This window comes from Molossus molossus, unplaced genomic scaffold (assembly GCF_014108415.1).
Source record: "Molossus molossus isolate mMolMol1 unplaced genomic scaffold, mMolMol1.p scaffold_m16_p_3, whole genome shotgun sequence".
Classification (NCBI taxonomy): domain Eukaryota; kingdom Metazoa; phylum Chordata; class Mammalia; order Chiroptera; family Molossidae; genus Molossus; species Molossus molossus.
In genome coordinates this window covers 78,365,475-78,371,167 of record NW_023425366.1, presented here as the reverse complement: position 1 = coordinate 78,371,167, position 5,693 = coordinate 78,365,475, and positions in this window count along the sequence as shown.

Here is a 5,693-nt window from a genome sequence, read left to right as displayed (position 1 = left end):
AATTCTGAAAAAAAAAATTTTTGTTTTTTCTTATTTTGCTAAATTGCTGTAAAGAGACATGTTTGCCCTAAGTAATGTACTCCTGACCAAGGTTCTAATGACCTGATTAGTGGAGTTTCTTAGTCACCATTAAGATCTTCTGAGAACTTCTTTTGCCCGATGGTTTGGGATCCTTAAATTATTCTGCAGAGACTCTCTGTGGCCTGACAAGTGTATTGCATCTTGTTGTCTCCAACCAGAGACCTCACCAGTGCAGACACCCGTCTGCAAGCAGCAGCTGCTACCTTTTCAAAGTATCTGGATTTCTTCCTTCAGAAGTCAGGACACTGGCCCTCACAATCGCAGTCACTCCAAAGAGGCGAGAACCTACCCCCAAACTGTTTCATCAGTAAGAACAGACATTTGACAGGGTTTCCTTTCTATCTCAGCCCTTAAATGCTATTTTAAAGTATTTCCAGGCAGTTAACTATGCTGTAGTTCTATTTGCCTTTTATCTCCATTTCTTTCTAAAAGAACCCAAGTGTTACAGACAGCTGTGTAAGGGGCTTCGCCACAGAACATTGTACTGACTGGCCTTTGAATTCCTCCTCTTGACCTGGACCCAGGATCCTTCAGCCATGGCTTTGTAGTACCCAAGGTGTTAGTTTAAGTTCCCAGTGAGGACAGATGGGCATCGGGATGGGGAGCTTACAAAGTTAACCTTGTCTGAAGGCAAGCTCTAGCTTAGATCGGATGACAGTGAATCACAAGTGAAGACCTTGGCTAAACCACCTCTAAACGAGTAAATAGCACCTGAAAGATGTTTAAATGTTTTAAATAAAAATTAGTGAGCTTATTAAAATAATATATTAGGACATACCAGTGTGGAATCCTCCCTGAATCTGCTAGGGGAGGGAAAAAAGTCTTCATCAAACCTGACAAATGACTGTGTATCCTGAGCATCTGTCCATTTAACAGATGTTTATCAGGTGTCTACTCTGGCACAACTGTAACAAGGGAGCCAAACTCCCTGGCCTCCCAGCGTGTCCTATGTAGTTAGGAGAATTATATTTTGTCTTCCTCCCCACCCCCAGCAGCTGGATTCACTATATGGGGGGGGGGGGGGTTCCACTTGGGCCAGGGCTCACGGAGCCTTAGGAGCCCTTCCGCGGGTATCCAACAGAGAAACAACCGAAGCAGGGAAAGAAGTGCTGAGCCCCCAGGTGGCTGACTCCTGGCAACTACCCTCAGGCCTACAGATCCGTAGCTATGTTGCTCTATTTATAGCAGCGGTTCTCCACCTGTGGGTCATGACCCCTTTGGGGGTCGAACGACCCTTCACAGGGGTCACCTAAGACCATCGGAAAACACATTTTCTATGGCGATTCATAACAGTAGCAAAATTACAGGTATGAAGTAGCAATGAAAATAATTTTATGGTTGGGGGTCACCACATAAGGAACGGTATTAAAGGGTCGCGGCATTAGGAAGGTGGAGAACCACTGATTTATAGGGTGATCTCTTGGGAGGTTACATGCCCTCTGGCCCCCAGCAGACCTCCATGTCTCATAACCAGGGAAGTGTAAAAAGTTTCCCAGAGGTGGGGCCGAGAAGAATGGGCAGAAGCAAACAGAAGTGTTTCACCGTATTTCCTGTGATGTATTTTTATTAACTTTCTCTTCTACTGCCTGTACTCGAAGGCATTTACATGTAAGCATCCAGTGTGTTTTCACCCAGAAAATGGAACATAAAACAGGCAGTTCCGAAACATTGCATTCCTGCTGGGTGTATAGCCTCGTACATGATACAGTAAACGTTTGGATAACCTGCTGGTGGACCGAGGATGGGCTAACACACCCTGAAACTGTCTCACTAGGGGCTTGACAAGGAGTACGGACCGCTGTCAAATTGTCAGACTTGCTACATGGTGATTCTCACAGCAGCTGAATGAACCAAATGTGAAAACAGGCTGTTGGCAGCCAGGGTGGTAAATGCTGTGCGGGTGTGAGCGTGTTGGGATCGCCCTGCCTGACTTGGCGGCAGCACCGTGGTATACAAAGGTGCCACATCAGGCGTGCCAGGGCTCCGGGAGGGGCAGTGTCAAGCGGTCCTGCTGGCTCCTGTCTCTCCCGCTCCCTCTGCTGTAGAATGCATTTGTTCTCCCCAGAATAAGGCCCTGGGGAATCCCTGAGAGCTTTTTTGTTCCGTATGTTGGTGACACTTCATAAAGAGGAAGGGGCCCTGGCCAGTTTGGCTCAGCAGTTAGAGCATTAGCCCGCGGACCAGAGACTCGGGGTCAATTCTGGTCAAGGGCACGTACCTCACTTGTGGTTCATGCAGGAGGCAGCCAATCGATGTCTCTCTCTCTCTCCCTCCCTCCCATTCTGTCTGAAGATAAATGGGAAAACATCCTCAGGTGAGGATTTAAAAGAAAAACGAGAGGAAGGGGCGCGGAGGGCTGCATCAGACGGCCGGGCTGCATCAGACGGCCTCGCTGCAGTGCCTGCCATGACGGGGTCCACGGAAAATGTAGGCTGAGGAGACCCCAGTCTCAGAGGGCTGCTGGCAGAGCCTTTGCCCAGAGCTAGACATTGTCTGTCATCTTGGTAAGGAGACAAATCTGCCCTCTGCCCTGGTGGTAGGGGAGGATAATATCTGTCTTCAGCTTTTCCGTACAAACTCTGAAAAGATGGTACAGAACAAAGCTGTCAGTGCCTCTTGCTCGGAAGACTCGAGAAACACAAGGAACCCAGCACTCGTCTCCCAACACCCACGGCCTTGCTGAAGGGGGACGGTACACAGCAGCTCACAACCCCCTCCCGGCCAGAGTGCGGAGACCGGCGGGCGGACTCCAGGCCCATCTATCGGAGGTTGGCCAGTGACCAAGCACGAAAGGCGAGGCAGGCGGCCAGGTTCTCTCCTGATTTATGTTGGGAAACAGGGAATTCCCAAACGGAAACGGGAGCTGAAGCAAAGGGGTGGCATGAGGAGGAATATTCAATTTGCGAGCAGCGTTGTCATGCTTTAGTGACAAGGAAGTTGAAAATAAGAGCAACTCAAAACCACGGGTGGGAGAAGAAATCAAGGGCGAATTGAAAAGGATGCCAGCTGTGGTGGAGAGAAGGCAGCTGGGCCTCGCTGCTGGTGGAACACCACACAGGTGGCCGTAGCTGTCCTTTCCCCGGGCGTCTTCTCACCGTCCGTCACCCTGTGCTCCCCACACCCGTGGGCACCCGTACAGTGACACATACTCGTCTGTTGCTGCAGTTTGAGTCTTTTAGTTAAGTAAACTCTGGTTATGAAGAACAGAAGAGGTGCAGAAAAATGTAGACCAGTGGGAGAAAATTAGCCAACATTTATTGAGTGTGAGGAACATTAATAAGTAGTTTTATATGCATTATTTTAGTTAATCCTAACAAAAATTCTTAGAGCTAGACTATTCTAATCTCCAAAAGGCATCAAAAGTTTAAGCAGCTGCCAAGGGTCACACGGCTAGTCAGTAAGGGAGTCAGAGTCCTAGCTGAGTTAATATTCAAGGTAAGTATAAATGAAATACTAATCGTTTTTGCCAATTAACCTGCAAGTTCGGTAGCCTTTTATAACATTGTTTCAATGGAGATGAAAACACTGACTATTTGGGCCAAAAACGATGTAGAAGTTGGTAGTTACCTGTATTAATAATCACAGAGAAGAAGCCCAAAGGGGCTGAGGAGAGCAGCCTAAACGTGTGTAACCGATTCATTCTCCTACCTGGAAGAAGCGATCTCAGCAGACGCAGACGTCTGTGTCACCTTCAGATCCACTGTGGAGAGAACTGTCTCCATCCTTTTTCTCTTTGTCAGTCCCTGTGGTACCCAAAGTGCAAGTGACCACTATCCACATTGCCAAAGAGGCAAGAACAGTGATGTGGTTCAAAGGGAACCTCTTATATTTCTGCAGACTGGTAAGGCTTGGATAGAAAGCAGGTCGTGATTGAGTGAGAGTAAGTGTCAGGTTCCAGTGATATGCTAAATCTGCTGTACATGGGTTTGTTCTGTCCTGATTAGTCTCTGTCCCAGACAGTTAATCCTTTTGGTTCATGAACACCCATGGCCTCATCGTCTCCAATAACAGATACCCCAGGATGCGGGGAGAACATTGCCAAAGCAGCGTGGCCAGAGGGTGCTTGTCTATTCATAGACTGCTTTGTACTTAATGAAAAATTAACAAGGCACTAACATTATATGTGTATATATATCTTTATCTCCTCGCAAAAGGAGGAGGCAGCGGCTAGCCCATGATCGCGCAGCCAGAATGCGTTGGAGCTAGAGCTTGATTCCAGTCTTCTGACTACGCAGCCTTCCCAGGACGCCAGAAGCGATGCTCCTGCTTTGTCGCCCCATGTAATCCTCTGGCAAGTCAGGGCAGCAGCTAAGTTTAGACCAGAAATAGTCTTGTATATACTTCCAAACCTGCTTTTTGCCAGCAAAGTGGGAAAAGAATGACAAATTAGCAAATTAGACATTTGCTATTTTTTTCTGCTTCCATTTCAGGGTCAGTTTTAATTCGGAAAGGCTTGGGGTGGGGTGGGGTGGGGGGAGGAAGAACACAGAACTGCAGAGCAGGAGAATTGGAATGAAACTGGAAGGAAAAGCAAATGTCGCCCTGGCCGGTTTGGCTCAGCGGTTAGAGCGTCGGCCTGCGGTCCAGAGAGACCCGGGTTCGGTTCCCGCTAAGGGCACGTACCTCGGTTGCAGTTTGTCCCTGGCCCTGGTTGGTTGTGTGAGTGGCAGCCACTCAATGTGTCCCTTTCACATCGATGTTTCTCTTTCTCTCTGTTCCTCTCTCCCTCCCACTCTACCTGAACAAAAAATGGAAAAATGTCCTTCGGTGAGGATAAAAAAAAAAAAGCAAATGTCAGTGGTTCTCTAGCTTCCAGCAACTGAGTTCCTCAGCAGGTATCTGGCATCCTTGCAGAACACAAATGTTAAACTTCTAAAACATTTTAAAATAGAAATGTCAATATTTTTTTTTAATTTTAACAACATTTTTAAAATACATGAGAAAAAGATATATAACAAACCCCTGTATACTTGTCATCTGTCTTCAGTGGAGTTGATAATTTAAGAATTATTAACATTTTAATGCCCTGGACGGTTTAATGACTCAGCGGTTAGAGCATCGGCATGTGGACCAGAGTGTCCCGGGTTCAGTTCCCACTGAGGGCACGTACCTCGGATGCAGTTTGTCCCCGCCCTGGCTGGGTCATGTGGGTGGCAGCCACTCGATGTGTCTCTCTCCCATCAATGTTTCTCTCTCTCCCCAACCCCCTTCCTTCTCTATCTGAAGATAAATGAAAAAAAATAATAATAACATTTTTACCATATTGGCAAAAATTCACATATGTATATTTATGTATATAGAATTGTTCCTTTTTCTCAAAAATGGGCATTGTTCCCTAGGAAAGTTGTTTTGATTCCAGCCTCACTCCCTGACTGGTTCTCAGAGGCCCTCCTGGAACCCTCTGGGTCTCCTGTGGTCAAGAATGGAAACAGGCTTCGCCAAGCTTGTCAGCTCGGATCAGCTGGCTGGAGGAAGTACTTCGGGCTCAGAAAGAGACCACTGGGAATACATGGCCAGCTTCGGGGTTGGGGCCTGAAGCCGTCCCTGCTCACAGCTCTCCTCCCCTGGCCCCACCACCCAGGCGCTGTGGGATGTCACAGCCCTTCGGCCAG